This window comes from Lacerta agilis, chromosome 7, assembly GCF_009819535.1.
Source record: "Lacerta agilis isolate rLacAgi1 chromosome 7, rLacAgi1.pri, whole genome shotgun sequence".
NCBI lineage: Eukaryota > Metazoa > Chordata > Lepidosauria > Squamata > Lacertidae > Lacerta > Lacerta agilis.
Window position 1 is genome coordinate 13,205,178 of NC_046318.1, and position 17,280 is coordinate 13,222,457.

General features: G+C 38.9%; 1 long non-coding RNA gene across 1 annotated transcript; it reads right to left on the bottom strand.

Moving 5' to 3' along the window:
• Positions 1 to 252: 252 nt before the first annotated feature.
• LOC117049595 lies at positions 253 to 978 on the bottom strand. The gene is made up of 2 exons (XR_004427009.1): positions 857 to 978; positions 253 to 724 (listed from the first exon to the last, which is right to left on the bottom strand). It is a non-coding gene; the product is annotated as an uncharacterized LOC117049595 (long non-coding RNA).
• Positions 979 to 17,280: the final 16,302 nt, after the last annotated feature.

The window sequence follows — 17,280 nt, forward strand, 5'->3', positions numbered from 1 at the left end:
ATTTTATAATGAGACAGAATTTTACTGATAATATATCCAATGCAGATGGAGCTGTCTGAGTTCATTATTTCTGCAGGCAGGAGAGTGTTTTAAAAATAAACCCTAGAGCATAAGAAAACCTTTGTCTCATTCCAAGACAATATGGTGAGACTGTGCCCTAGAGATGCAGTCTTGGATGCACTCCACCACAGAACTTCAAGGGGTGTCGGATAACACCAAAAGACTCAGTAGTAAGACAAAGTTTAACATTAATTAAAATAATTACTGCAAAATATGTTTATTTCATGAATATCCAGCTGCTTCTACAAACTGTTTTTGCTTTGAAAAATTGGCCTGAATAGTTAATGGCCGGACAAGGGGATACTGTCAACAACAGGTGTAGCAAAGGCAATTTTCAAAAACCCAACCTTATTTCCATCAAAGTTAGAATGCAAACTACTGGGCATCAATACTGATTTGATAACTGCACACTTACATGGCTTTGTCTTTAAAATGTTATTTTAAAAATATGATTGGAGAGGTAAAATGTGCTTTGCAAATATTGAATTAATTAAATTAGGGTACAGTACCCCACACATTGTTATATCCATGATACAGGCAGCCAACCCAGGCAAACCTCAACCATACCTGAACAGAATCCCTGAAGTTCCAGAGGTTGTGAAACCCATTTTGTTCCTGGAACAGATTTTGTTGTTGTACTGCCAATTCACAGTCACAAAAACCCCTAAACCAGAAATATTTTGTTTGTTTGTTTTAGAGTATACAAAATATGTATACTTTGTATAGTTTTCATATTTTCTAGACAGGACAAGTAAAATATCTGAACAATAACATAAAAGCCAAATCACATAGTTACCTGGAAGTAAGATACACTGATCTTGAAGTGAGCCTTTGATTTTTGCAGCTGATGGGTCTCAAACCCTCAGTGTGTTAGGGACTTCCCCTGCATACAAAGACAGGCTCCGGTGGATTGAGCAAATGAGACCAATAGTGAATGAATCCAACGGTCAAGAAGATGGTTTCTGCATGGGCTGTAGAGGGAAGTGAGGCGCAGATGGGACTCACCCACCTGGGAAGGTAGCCCATCTAGGAGAAGGAAAACTTATCCTAAACCTCTACTATCTTGTGGCATATCTTCAGGAGAAAAAAAGGCTAAGGAATAAACCCTACTCAAATCCAGAGTGGAGTTCCTATGCTGGTTGGATAGTGCCTTGTACGCCTCCTTCTGGTAACTCCTGCAGCCAAGCTGGCACCAAACGTATTCCGGGAAGAGGGTCTTATTGTCTGGGCAGCCCATGACCTCCATACAAACTGCTCAGGTTTGCCGCGGAGCTGCTCTCGGACGCGCGTTTTGCCTGCTCTGCAAACGCGCACTCACTAACGGGGTGAAGCGGGGTCTGTAGGGCTTCACGGACCCCAAGAAGGTACAGGAGGGTGTTCTGGACCTGTAAGGAGTCGCCGCGGCGCAGAAGGGAGTCTCCGAAACCGAGTCAAGGACTGGGAAAGAGGAGCTCCCGGGCGCCATTAAACGGCGATCCCTCCCCCAGGTGAGAAAGCCCGATTCCGAGACGCTAAAGCGGCTAAATCTCCGTTGTTTCGATGGGACGTGGCAAGACTGTAAGCCCAGACTAAGCTCAGAAAGAAAGGAAAAGAAAAGTTACTGAAAGGGCTTTCGAAAAAAGCTTATAACTTTAAGCATTCTCTAAAAACATTCTGGTCTTGGCCAAGGTCCGGTGTGAAGATACGCTGGAGAGGGGGTCTCTCCTGACAAGCCTTGAAATTTAACAGCTAAGACGAAAACAGGGTCTGGAGAATCTCTTATATTATTTCTGGACTGGTTCGCGCACGAACAAAATACTTAAAAACTTAAGGACTTCAAAACTAATTGCCTTGCCAGGGTGAGACTATAAGCTGCCTTTCAGGCTCTCCTTGCGTTTTTTCTATCTTCAGCGAAAGGAGGATTTAAGCCTGGGAAAAGAAGGTCTACGCTACCCAATTTGGAACAATTTGAGAGAAAAGGGTAACTTTTAAAGGCTTAAAGGCTTAAAAGAGTAAACTGTGGGTTCTTCGTGTATTCTTCGTCGTCAGTACTTTCCTCTTCCCCCATTGTTATTATTATTATTATTTTTTATTACTATATAAAACGGGGAGAATGATGGTAAGGGGGTAAAAAAAAAAAGACATTCTGTTTCACCGCTCCCAAGCCATGGAAACAATTTGTTTAAGACGTTGGTACTGAGCCTTCTTTCAAACTGTGTGAAGATACTGGAGTAAAAAGGGAAGATTCACTGGGTTGTTAACATTGTTAATATCTGTATCAGTAGTTGTAACATTTGTATTCCTGGTGACAAACTGGTTCAAAGCAGCAAGGGTATTTTAGGACTGAAGAACATTGCTCTCACTTTAAGGAAAGTTGCTGACTCATCTAATTAAGCGCTGGGGGATAAAGGAAGTGAATCAGCTGCATCAAGAAGAGACAGGAAGATCACGATAACAACATAGGGACACCCAGTGGACTCCCTTGGAACTGCAACCAACTGGGAATTTGTATTGTCATTCCTTGTATTGTCATTCCTTCCTCACTGTAACGTTTAACAGCTATTCAAGTTTAGGAAAAGATTATATCTCAAGATAAGACTATATCTCAAGATAATTTGATTTTTGTGTTTACTTTCGACGGTGTTTACTTTCCAAGAACTGGTGTTAAAAAATTGATCTTAACAAGGGACCTGAGCGGGTCAATTAATGGGAGGATGTACAGAGTGATTTGTTAGTATAATATTTGGATATGCTGTGGTAAATAATTGTAATTGGAAAAAGAAGGGGTTAGCAGAAAAATTTGATTTTGTGTATCAGCTCCCATTCAACAATTTAATTCAAAATTTAATCAATATTGTTATTTTGATACATATTCCTTTTCTTTAATCTTTACTCCCCGCCTCCCCTTTCTTTTCTTTTCTTTTTCTTTTTTTCTTTCTTTTTTTTTCTCTTTCTTTTTCTCTTCTTTTTTCTCTTTGTAAATTATCTAATTAATTTATTATCCCCTCCTCTTTCTTTTCTCTTTCTCTTTTTCCTTCTTTCTTTTTCTCCCCCCCCCTTTTTTTTTTTTTTTTTTTTTTTTGCTTATCTGTGGGCTTGTTTGTTTCTCTTTCCCTCCCCCTCCTTGACTTGAGTTTGGTTAAACTAAAGGAAACTAAAGGAAGTCCCAAGTGTGAATTTAAGGGGGCAATAGAATGTCAAGTGTGAACAAAAAATCTGCTAATACAACTGGAACGACAAACCCAACTCAGAGTAGAAGAAACTCAGTACTGGAAAGTGAAGTAAATATGGAAATGAAAGAGTTAATCTTGGGACTAAAAAAGGATATATCTGATATGAAAAAAGAAATGAATGATATTGCGAAAGCCAATGATCAAAAGTTAGACAGGATGGGAACAAAAATAGATGATAATGTAAAGAGTGTGATGGAATTGACAGGAAAGGTGAACGAAATAATGGTCAAAAATATGGAACTGACAAAGACTGTGCAAGATTTAAAGGGTAAATCAATAAATTTAGAAGAAGCATTGAGGAAATCTCAAATAGATAATAGAGAACAAAAAAAGGAAACGGAAAAGATGAAAAAAGAGATCGCAGATATGAAGGCTACGCATGAAGCGGTGCTTGATGCTATAGCCATGATCGAAATGCACAGGAGAGAGAAGAGCTTGAGATTCAGAGCTATACCCGAAGAGGCAGGGGAGCGAGTGGATGAGAAAATAAAACTTGCTTTGGCAAAATGGCTGCAGATTGACGAGCAAGAAATGGCACAGAGTATAGAGGGAGCCTTTAGGGTAAGATCAAGAATAGCAAGACAAAACAAATGGCCAGGAGATTGCCTTGTAACATTTACATCAATGGAGATAAGAGATAGAATACTGCAAGCTAGTAGTAAAAGCAAGCTTAAAATAGATGACAGTGACATCATCATCCATAAAATAATCCCAACTAGGTTACTTAGAAAAAGAGACAGTTATAAACCATTGGTGGAAGCTTTGAAAGAGAAATCAATCTCACATCGATGGGAATTTCCTGAAGGCATCTCATTCTTTTTCAAAGGAAAGAGAAGGAGGTTTATAACGTGGCCAGATGCGGACAGGTTCCGGAGGACCTATAGGAAGGAATTAGGAGGCTCGAAATATTTGGGTGAAGGAGCGGATGAGACAGAAGCTCCACAGGAGACTGAAGAGACATAATAGTTAAATCGAGATATTATATGCAAATAACTTCTTTGTTAAGTACTTGTCTGTGATAAGGCATTGTTTCTGCTAGAATTTTGTTTGAATTGACATTGGATTTATTTTAAGTGAATTTATTTAAATCGGTAAGCTGAGTGTTTAATTAATAAAGTTTACGATGAATCTAAAAATCTTAACATGGAATGTGAATGGGCTTAACGACAAGGTAAAAAGAAATAGAGTGGAACACATTCTAACAAAACAGAAGCTGGATCTAATATGCTTGCAGGAAATGCATGTTACGCAAAACCACGCAAGGATTCTGGTAAATAAGAAACTGGGGGTGGAATTCATATCTTCAGATAAAGTTAAAAAAAGAGGAATTGTAGTATATGCAAGATCGAATTTGGAACCAAAGTTGATTGATAAAGATTCGGAAGGAAGAATAGTGATAATAGAAATATGCGTGCAGGGAGAAAAAATTAAGGTGGTGGGAATTTATGCCCCAAATACGAATAGGAGGAAATTCTACGATTCATTAGAAAAGAAATTAATTGACTTAGTGGGAGAGAAGATCATAATGCTGGGAGATTTTAATGGGGTGACCACCCCGGAACTCGATAGAACCAAAAAGAGCATAGGAAATAAGCAATCTAAGTTGCCATCACCTTTTTTCAGAATTTGCGATATTCATAACCTAAACGATGCATGGAGAGTTAGACACCCTCTGGAGAGAGAATATACTCATTTCTCAGATCCTAATTGCTCCGCAGGGAGAATAGATGGGATTTGGATACCCAAAGATCTCACATTAAAAACAAATAAGGTTGAAATCCAACCCAAAACAATATCAGATCACAACGCAGTCTTTCTTTGGCTACAAGAAAAAGGCAAGGGAAACAGAAGGTGGAAATTAAATGAGACCTTACTATATGATGAAAATATATTAAATAGAGCTAAAAAAACATTGGAGGAATTTTGGGAGTTAAACCTAAACAAAGGTACTGATATTAAAATGGTCTGGGACGCAGGCAAGGCGGTCCTTAGGGGTTTTTTTTATAAAAGAGAATATAATACGAAATAAACAAAAGGAAAAAAGAAAACAAGAAATTTTAAATGAGATTCTTAAAAACGAAAAGGAACTTTATAAAAAACCAGAGGACCAGGACATTAAGAGAAATATTAAACTCTTACAATCGCAGTTTGCAATGATAATGAACGGAGAGATTGAATGGAAAATTAAATTGCTAAAGCAGAAGAATTTTGAATTTGCGAATAAACCAGGAAGACTGTTGGCGTGGAAATTAAAAAAACAACAGAGTGACAGAATAATAAACAGAATTAAAATAGAGGATAAGATAATAACGGATCCGAAAGAAATCGGAAAGAGTTTTGTTAACTTTTTTAGAAATCTTTACAGAGAGGGAGATGAAACTCCAGAGGATATAAAGGAATACTTGGATCAAAACAACCTTTCAGAAATCACACCAGATCAAAATAAGATGTTAAACGAGCCAATTACAATATTTGAGATACAGCAGGCAATTAAGAACGCTAAGGTAGGGAAAACGCCGGGACCAGATGGGTTCCCAGCAAGTTATTATAAAAAACTGGAGGACACCCTGTCGGAACCTTTGAAAAGAGTTATGAACAATACTATGCAGACAGGTAATTTGCCCGAATCCTGGAAAGAAAGTTTCATTACACTGATTCCGAAACCTGGAGCGGACATGTTGGCAATAACTAATTTTAGACCCATTTCGTTACTTAATAATGATTACAAACTCTACGCTTATATATTGGCAAAAAGAATGGAAAAAGCTCTACAAAAAATTATACATAAAGACCAAGCGGGGTTTCTTCCCGGCCGCCTTATGCAGAACAATATTAGGAGCATAATTAACATCTTGGAATATTTGGACTTGCATATTGATAAACCATCCACAATAATGGCGGTCGATGCCGAAAAGGCATTCGACAACGTTTCGTGGAGATTTATGACAGCTTTATTAAGAAGGATGAAATTTGGGGAAGAAATTAGTAAAGGTATTCAAGCTATTTATACCAAGCAGAGGGCAAAAATTATAATTAATGGCAATATTACAGAAGACTGTGAAATAAATAAGGGAACCAGACAGGGTTGCCCTCTCTCGCCTCTTATCTTTATTTTGGTCATGGAGGTGTTAAATAAGAAATTAAGAGATGAAAAGACCATCAAGGGAGTAACCTTAGGAAAAAATACTTACAAACTACGGGCATTTGCCGATGATCTGATTATAACAACTGAGGATCCTAAAGAAAGTTTAATAAAAGTGTTGGAAATAATAAAATTATTTGGAAAAGTTGCGGGATTTAAATTGAATTTAAGTAAGACCAAGTTGTTGGCTAAGAACATGTCACCTGGAGAAAAAGAAGAAATTGAAAAACTAACAAAAATTAAAGTATGTCAAAAGATAAAATACTTGGGAATTTGGATATCCACAAAAAACATAAATTTATATGAGGATAATTATGTGAAAGTATGGACTGACATCAAAAAGAACATGGAAACATGGAGCAAGCTGAAATTATCCTTTTGGGGACGCATCTCAGTGGTTAAAATGAATATTCTACCCAAGCTACTGTTCCTTTTTCAATCTATCCCTATTATAGGGAATATAAGTTGCATTGAGGCCTGGCAAAAGGAAGTTTCCAAATTTATCTGGGCTGGAAACAGACCAAGAATTAAACATACTCTTTTAATAGATCACAAAAATAGAGGAGGATTTGGGCTCCCAGATTTCAGATTATATTATGAGGCTGCGTGCCTCTCTTGGATCAAAGACTGGTGCCAATTGGAAAATACGGAACTCTTAGACTTAGAAGGGCATGACAACCGCTATGGTTGGCATGCCTATTTACAGTACGATAAAGTAAGAGTACATAAAGGCTTTAGGGGGCACATAATAAGAAATGCATTATTTAAAGTCTGGGAAAGATACAAAGGACTTTTAGAACCCAAAACTCCCAAATGGATTTCCCCTGAAGAGGCTATTGTATTAAAGAAGAAGAACATGAAAGGGAATTGGCTAAAGTATAACGAGCTACTAAAAGAAAAGGACAACCAAATAGCCCTAAGAGATTATGAGGAAATAAAAGAACACCTAACGAGCTGGCTTGACTATTATCAGTTATACGAAATTTTTAAAAAAGATAAAAAAATTGGATTCGCCGAAAAATCGTCAAAATTTGAAACGGAAATATTGAATTCTAAAACTAAGATAATATCTAAGATGTATCAAATCCTCTTAGAATGGAAGGTTCAAGAAGAAGAAGTAAAAGAAGTCATGGTCAGATGGGCTCAAGATATTGGCCACCCCATAATGTTACACCAGTGGGAAAAACTGTGGAAAAAGACAATGAAGTTCACTGCATGTTACAGCATTAAAGAAAACATGTTAAAAATGCAGTATAGGTGGTACCTGACTCCGTCACGGCTCTCCAAAATGTATAAAGATCTAGCTAACAATTGTTGGCGTTGTGGAGAAGTCAACGGAGACATGTACCACATGTGGTGGACCTGCAAAAAGATCAAGGAGTTCTGGAACCTAATATATGAAGAACTTAAAAAAATATTAGGAGTATCTTTCCTTAAAAAACCAGAGGCATTCCTCCTAAGTATCATTGAGAATGACATCCCAGAGAGCTCAAAAGAAATTTTTCTGTATGGAGCGGCAGCTGCAAGAACGCTGATAGCATTAAACTGGAAAGGGGAGTGCGTACCAAAAGTAAAAGAATGGCAATATAAATTTCAAGAGTATGTCGAGATGGCCCAGCTAACCAGTAGCTTGAGAGGAAATAACAGACAGGCATTTGTGAAAAAATGGGAGAGATATACAAAATACCTGCAAGGCATCCAAAATGGTATAAAGTCCGTGGTGGCCTTTGAATGATCCTGGAGGAAAATACACTAAGTCAGAAAAAGAAGCTGTGTTTGGTTTTGTAGAAGGTTTTGGAATTGAATAAAGGATAAATGAAAATGTTATGTACTTTCAAGAGCAGAAAAGGAATGCTTATCAGGAAAGACAGGAAGTCTGTATGTGTGCATATGTGTGTTTTTTATGTATGAAATTAATGTTTAGTTAAGGTTAATAATTTATGTTTAAGTTAAGAATTAAAGAAGAATTGTAATGTTGGTGGGTGTGGGTGTGGGTGTGGTGGTGGGGGTGGGTGTGTGTATAAAATAATAGAATAGTCGTTTTATATAATTCTTTATATGTTGTTATGTGTTAACGCTGTTATTGGTGCTATTCATGGCTGGTATCTTATGTTATATCATTATTGTTGTGTCGTTTGTGTTTTTGTTTTTTCTGCTTTTTGATTTTGTATCTATATTTTTTATACCCAGTATGATGAGTGTATGCTTAGGTATTGTAAAAATAAATAAATATAAATTTAAAAAAAAAAAAAAAAAAAAAAAAAAAAAAAAAAACTGCTCAGGCTTGCATCCTCGGGAGGTCATTTTGGTGCTGCAAATGCAGCGGTTTCACTTCAATCGTGGAGGTGCACTCCACTGTCTTGAGACAGACGGATGCCAACAAAATGTACAATATTCTCATGGAGTTCCTATTGATTTAACTGGGAATTGTGCAGAATGTCCTGCTGAACTGTGTCATTTTTACAGCAGGTTCTCCACCTCTTCAGCATTTGGAACCTTATCTACACCTGGATGGCTGCCAGCAGCAGATCACTGCTTTGAGGAAACAAATTCCCTGTCAGGTGTGGGTGTACCATTTCCAGACGTGGTCGAGTCTGTCCATCCGCCAACCGCCTTCACCTACATCTGCTACTTCCCCATCTGGGAAATTAAAGACTGAAAACATTATGTTGAAATAGCGAGACGTCCTTCATATGTTTCATATTGGCTACTGTAATAAAATTAAACAAGAACAGAAACAGCCTCATGAGGAATTAATCCTGAAACAAGTATAATACTTAATTACTTTTCCGGCAGAAGGGTCAACACTATGCATACATATACATCACACACACACACACACACACGTATATATAAACAACAGTTTATTCTCAAGAAGTGTGCATGCACACGAAAACTCATACCAAGAACAAACTTAGTTGGTCTCTAAGGTGCTACTGGAAGGGAAAAAAAATATTTTTTATTTTGTTCAGATTATTCTCACTTATAGATGAGACTAAAAAACAGTTAAACATTGGGAATTCAACATGATTGAGCAAATTATCCTTAACAGATTAATCTGACAAGTACAAATACATTTGTCGGGTACACTTTAACTCAACATAGTGTGTTGTTGCTTAATTTAGGAGCTAGAGTGGATTATCTTTACCAGCTTGCTAGTTAGATCATTCTGTAATTAGTTACTGCTTTTCTATCAATTAAAACCAGACCTGGTTCACTAACTCCACCCCCCCCCCACAGTCTTAATGCTATAGCCAAGAAGACCCTGGCCCATATACCTACCAACCATGTCTCTGCTGGCAGAGGGATGTGAAGCTAGGCCACTGTCAAATATCTAAATGGGTAGGCAGAATCATGTGGGAGAATTAGGTCTTTTGAAAATCCTGCTTGCAACCTATTTAGGGGTTCAAAGGTTAGGGACACAGGAAGCTGCCTTACACTGACTCAGAACAATGGCCCATGTAAATCTGTATTCTCCACACTAAATGACCATGACTTTCCAGAGTTTCAGATAGGACACTCCCAGCTGGGAATGTGCTCCACCTGTAGATGCTGGGAAATTGAACTTGGGACCTTCTGTATGCAACGCAGATGCTCTACCACTGAGTTACCATCCTTCCTTTATGCTGGTTGTGACCATCATTTTGAATTAAGCCCAAAAATGGACCAGAAGCCAATCTTGGGAGTACAATATTGAAATATTGTACTCTGAAAAACCAGCCCTCATTGCCACTCTAATTGGAGTATTTCAAAGTACTTGAAGTTTATGAATACTTTTCAAAGGTACTGTATGGTACTAATCCAGTCTGCCCGGTAGTAGCCAGATCTGTCATCTCCAGCAAAAGTCTGCAGCTGGTGCATTAGTGGAAGCTGAGCAAATATACTCCTGGCTACAGTGGTCAATGGATCATCCATAAACAAGACTAGACCTAGGCCCATTCCCAAGATGTGAACTGGATCCTTCAAAAGGAGAGCAACCCTGTCCAGAACAGATTGTACACCTAATCCCAGATCAGTTTTCCTACTGACCTAAAGCACTTCTGTCTTATCTGGATTATGTTTTATCTTGTTAGTTCACATCTAGTCAATCACTGACATACAACAGTTCAGGACCTCCATTGCCTCCCTAAAATCTAATTGACAAGAAAGGCAGAGTTTGATATCATTAGCATTCTGATGACACCAGAACCACTGCAACATTGTGCTCCCTAGCCCCATCCTGGCAAGGCAGTCCAGAAGAAAAACACAGTCAATCCCTGATATGGACTTGCAGATTCAGTATATATTTTATGTCCAATCTGATTTCACTCATTTATGTGATGCAGATCAAATAAATTGTAATTATTCTACAAATCATTATTTGTTGTTGCTTACTCTTTCATTATTTTCATTATTGTGGTGAGTGTTTAAGTTTTTTTCTGGATAAAACATAACAATGGATGAGAATACCTCTGCTTAAGAAGCAGCAACCAGACTAAGCAATATCCAGACTATGTTCTCATGAGCACTTATTTCCTTATAAAGACCCTTTGTGCTTACTCCACCCATGTTCATGAAGAGCAAAGTTACTTCTAGGGAGGAATATGTACCACCTGCTTCTTGTTTGTTCAATATGCATTTTAGGAGAGTAGGATCTACTCCAGGCTCTTCATAAAACAAAGGCAGTTACCCTCACCATATGGAAAGAATGATTTTGAGGGGTGTGCTTGGAAAGATACTAATATAGCAATGTCCTTGTTATGTATCTCATCCTGAGGTGAAAGAAAGCAGTGAGGCATAGCATGTGCTATATATTCAGCTGGGAACTCTGGAATTCCCCCTGTAACTTCATTGGGGTATATGATCCTCATTGTAGGGGGATGGTATTTATTTCATAGGTCTGTTTTGGAGATGTTTTCATTAGTAATACTAATTCAAAAAGTGCTTTCAGCTTCAGTACCTGTTTTTTTACACAAGTCTGTGAACAATCCTGTGTCCTTTCATTGTAATATGACAAGCAGACAACAAACTGCTAATTTTTCATCTGGAAAGTAAATGTTAATTCTGCTTCAGTTAATATGGTATAAAAGCAAGCTAACGATCTGTGGGCAAACCCCTAGATTGCATCGGGGCTTGAAATCTTGGCTGGAACTCCACAAAAGAGGGTTGGCTGTGTGATTCTAGTCTGTTAATCCATGTTTACTCAGAAGGCTCACTATTGTTACATATCAGTGGTAACAGTTTAGGGGTGCAGGGACACCCATAACTTCTAGGGTTGGTGAATGTTAGAAATTATTAAAATGGTAGAATTTACATAATATTTGGAGTATTAAAGGGAAGATCCCAGGCCAGTGGGAAAAATATAGGTTAAGCTTCCTTTCCAGGCCAGAGCCTCACCTGGGATGAGGTGTGGATGGTCCATCACAGATAAATCATTGGGTCTTTGCCAATAGAGGTTGCCAAAGTTACGTTGAGCAATGATATAGGCTACAGGAAAAATTGTCACCTTTTAAAAGTAGGCTTGGAATAGTGGGAATGGGGGGGGGAGCAGACAAGGGGAGGAGTTGCTTGGCAAAGGGTTTTCTGGAAAGGAGGAGGAAGTAGGCAGAAGATCAAATGCGGGAGCTGAAGATCAAATCCATCTTGTCAGGCTGGGACAAAGACACAAAGATGGCATTTGAGATGCCTTGGGTATCCAGTGCTGTACTACTGGGTGAACAAGCCAAGCCCCTATTGAGATGTGAATGCTATAAATGCTGTGTTAAAGCTTCTGGAGTAAATATGTGAAAGATAAACTATATCATAAAGTCACAACAGTCTCCGCCACATCTACAGAAATGTGACCCTGGGTAAGACACCTCGAATCTCAGCAGAGATTGGACATGGCATGCAACCTTTGTAACACTATGTACAATCGGACTTACTTCCAGGTAAGGTATGTATAGGATAGCAGGCTTCAAGTGTGAGCAGCACTGCTTTTAATAGTCACCTAAACATTAACATTGAGAGTGAAAACTAGGAAACTATGTAAGGTATTCTGAGCATTGTCTTTCTTTTTTCACCTCCTGGTTCCCTGGCCTTGACAAACACTTATTTATCCCTACAGGCATGTGTGAATGCTGGTAGCTAAGTGCAGTTTAACTAAAGAAATGTAAATCAAATAGCAGTGTTTATTATCTTTTTAAAAATGCACTTTCTGACTCTCACTTGTTTTGCTTTTTTTAGTTGAATGTAATATAACAAAATGCATTTTCCCCATAAAATTATGCATGCAATAAAATTATGCATGCATACTTGCTTAGTGAAGATAATGTTATCTGCCTCAGAAGTCTGGAAGAAAACATTAATATTTGACTTTTCAGGATATCTTTTTATGATTTTGATTCTTAATGTCTAAAGAAAATGAGAATCAGGGAGTGGGCAAACCTGCATTGGTGTACCTTAGCTATTTGGCTACTCTGTATTACACTTTTCCTATGAAGGGGAATTTTCAAATCCCAGAAGCCACACAGAAAATGCCACTGACCTAGCACCATAGCTTCTTACATTTTTGACAAGCTGATAATTTGTTGTCCTGGCTGTGCTGGAAAATTGTAGTGATGTGAAGTTGCAAATATTCTGGAGTCACCTGCAGTACCTCATCCTGCCAGCAGAATGTCTAGCTTTTTTTGTCTTGCAGGTCTACAGGGGAAGCCACAGGTGTCTCAAGACTTTGCTACCTGCTAAAAAAAAAAAAAAAAGCAACTACCTTGACTGAGTTATGGTGGCTGCTGATTTAATTTATTTGAAACCTTTTGAGATTATATGAACTAGTTTTCACTCTGTTATTGCATGAAACTCAGGAATGGATTAAACTAGGACGTTGTTTTGCCAGGAGCAAAAAATGGTATCACTTCACAAAATTATCCATCCAGAGCAAATAGAAGTGAGGCTGTACCTACTAAGCATTGCTGCTGGTACAGGGACCCCCGAGAGGAAAATGCCCATTTCCTTTGCTGTGTGACTTGGAAATCCAGGTTTCCTACCAAGAGGTTTATTATCATTGGGGGTGTCCATTCACCTTCACTTTTTTATATAGCAGGGAAGGGGAACCTATGGTCCTTCAGATGCTAATGAGCTCCAACTCCAGCAGCCTGTCAACATGGCCAGCAGTCAGGCATGATGGGAATTGGAGTCTAACATCAAAAGTGCTACAAGTTCCCCATCCTCCTTAGGCATTAGAGATGCAGCTGGGCAAAATTTGATTCAGTTTGCATTAAAGGTGAACTTACGTAATGCACATAGCTGTCAACCTTTTTTCTTTTTTTAAGGGAAATTCTCTTATTCCAAATAGGATTCCTCGCAAGAAAAGGGAAAAGTTGACAGCTATGGACTAATGCATATGTTAATTGGAACACGATCATCCTTTGAAATTCTCACTTCTCCAAATTTTGCAGTGTAGTTCTCTAGCCAAGTAATATTTTCAAAAATGCATATACTAAGGTAAACTGTGCATATATGCATAAAAATAGCATTCAAACATAGTTATGTTAGGGGAAATTGCATACAGAAATGTGTATATTAGGAGAAATTCAAAATATTTTACTGGTAATACAGAGAGAGAGAGAGAAGAGAGACTATAGATATAATCACAAGCAGATGAAGAAATGTGGAGAACTGAAGACTGGAAAAATGAGGTAAGGATAAACCCAAGCTGGCATATCTGACCATTCCTACCTCTGACCCGCAGGCCAAGTCTGCCATCATGATGTCATATATGATGCCAGGTGTGAGACATGTAGAGATGCAGATGAATCAATGGGGAAGTCTATCACACTGATGATTCCTGCAGAAACTGGCTTTGCCAGCTCTATGCTAGACGCTTTGCCAAGAACCTGACCTCCAGCTAATTTGTGACCGACAGGTGGGCCCACCTATCAAGAGTTGGCCCACAGGGGTGGGGATAAACAATAATCTGGCCCACCTGGCTTTCAAGGTTCACTACCCCTGCATTAAGGTATACAAAGGAGGGTTTGTCTCCTCTACTGCTGTTGTGTAGGAATTTCAGCACAGTAGGTGCAGCTTTTATGAAGCCCTAAATTATATGTTGTGCACCTACCAAAACCGTGAACATGCACCAATTTCAGATGTTGTAAACCCCCACACAACCTGTCAAACTTCACATGGTGGGGGGGGTGGGTGATTAAGTTTTGATCATTTGCATGCTTCATGTGCTTATTCCTCCCTACCAGTTGAATGTCCACAAAACCATGTTACATCTGTGACCTAACACAAACATTGCAATTTATGATTGCATCCTTGCAGAAACAAAGAAACAGAGGTCAAGATCCCAGCTGACAGAAAATGAGTGATCACTTTGTAGATTTGGCAGCAAAAGTCAACTAAAGTCTGGAGGAAATTGTTATAGCTGTACTGTTTTGAAAATCACAAAACATATGAAATGATTTGGTACTCTTGCTGAGGCATCCTCATCCCCTCCCTCTTATCTTGAATTACTCCACCCTTTCCCCCAGTCCACATATTGCTTTGTGCATGATGACACCCTTTGATTAAAGACTATGTAAAGCTAGCAAAAAGGTGGAAGCCTATATTTGCATGTTTTAAGTCACATTACAATTATTGGGACTTGGCTGCTCTAGGCTGAATTACAGCCAGTGGACATTGCAATTATGCAGTTATCTAGTCACCTATGATGAGAAGAAATTGCTTTCAGGCTTGGTTCCATTGTTAAGAAGTTGTAGCATTGTGCTACAAGTCCCACCCTTGAACACTTACTCTGATGCAATGGGAGTATAAACTGTGGCCCTATGCTGATCTTAGCCAATGCTATTTTTCACCCAGTACATATATAGTACATATATAGAATAAAATAACTTCTTTGGTTTTTTTGTTTTTAGATGATGGTCAGAAAGGTCCAAAGTCCTATCTGAAAGAAGAGAAGAAGAAGAGTTTGGATTTGATAACCCGCTTTATCACTACCCTAAGGAGTCTCAAAGTGGCTAACATTCTCCTTTCCCTTCCTCCCCCACAACAAACACTCTGTGAGGTGAGTGGGGCTGAGAGACTTCAAAGAAGTGTGACTAGCCCAAGGTCACCCAGCAGCTGCGTGTGGAGGAGTGGAGACACGAACCCGGTTCCCCAGATTACGAGTCTACTGCTCTTCAACCACACCACTACTCCACACTGGAAATTATTTTACAGATGCAGGATTATTAAAAGATGGTGGGAGCCCTGCAGAGTTAAGCATGTTCATATTATCAAACAACAACAAAACAACTACATTCAGGTGAGTTCTGAGTAGCTTGGAAGACTGTAAATTCTTGCAGGACTCAAAACCTAAAACTTGCATGTATTAAATAAAGTACATTTGCAGGAACATTTGAGAGCCACTTCTTCCTTCCAAGACAGATGGTAGTTTCTTAAATTTGATGAAGCAGTCTGTCAGATTGCCCTGTGGCAGCAGAGGGAGAGGGTAGCTGGATGGGCAACCACAGGAGGGGTTGAACAGAAATGTGAAGAACTGATTAAGATTTGAAAAATGAAAAATGAAAAACCAAAACTGACATATTCACACACTTCTACCTGTAGCAAACCAGTTTGCAGTTTGAGAAAACCAGCAAACTGGCTTGCACTTGCACACAAATCCCATAATGATCCTGGAAGTTGTGAAGAAGGGTGGGAGACTAGAGTACACGAGGCCAGAGGTCCTTAGGGGCTTGTTCACAGAGCATCCACCCTAAAATAGCAGTTTGGGGGGAATCAGCTCTGCTACTGCTGTTCCACCATTCTATGAATGTCTTTTTATGTCTCTCTTTGGATGCTAATGTTTCCAGGGGTGCCACATATGATCTTACTACATGTTTCGTCTTTCATAAGGAGCAGGAGACACAAACATGTCCCTCTTTTTGTAAAACAAATACTCTCCTCTTCCCACCGTAGACCTGCTTCAGTATAACATGAAGGGCACCATGCTAATGATACTGGTTAGCACGTTGAAATACTTAGGAAGAAAACAAGGCTTAAGTATTTTGCAGATGTGATCATTAACCAAGTCAGCATCTTTCCAAGATTATTAATTACTAACTTGCTGATCCTACAAAAACAGGAACATGTCATCTTATTTCCCCTAAATTAAATCACCTGCACTTTAAAGCAATTAATCCATTTCTTTATTAGAGTGAAGGTCTGCATCAGCTGACTCAAGACAGCCTTGTGGAAGTTCAAAGTTGGATACGTACTGAGTTGGTGATGTCAAAGGAATAGACAACTATTTGACATTTAGAAGACATCTGAAGGCAGCCCTGTTTAGGGAAGTTTTTATGACTGATGTTTTAATGTATTTTTAATCTCCTGTTGGAGAGGCTGGGGAAACCCAGCCAGATGGGTGGGGTATAAGTAATAAATTATTATTATTATTATTATTATTATTATTATTATTATTATTATTATTTTATTATTATTATGGCTTGCTGCAGGGTGGGTCATCACTTAAGGCTTATAATGGCTTGGTTTGCTTGATAATGGGAGCCATCAGCGAGACAGAAGTCATGCCAGCATGGAGGGGAAGCTTGTCAGGGTAACGGGGTGTGAAGTCACCACAGGAAGAAAGGTGTCCTTTTAAACAGGAGGGTTTTTTTCCTTGCAAATGTTGCTGAAGAGGGGAAGGAGGAAGTGGGAAGGACTCCATGTGGGAAGTGAAAGGCAGCAGCCATGCTGGCTGGAACAGGCTGGAACAGAGAGACAGTGGGGTGGTGCTTTGGATGCTTCTGAATCCAATGTTGCGCTGCTGGGAAGGACAAGCCCCTCAAGATGTAAATGCTGTGACTTCTCTCCATCAACACCCAGATTGTAAATGTGTAAAATAAACCATATTTCATAAAGACACCA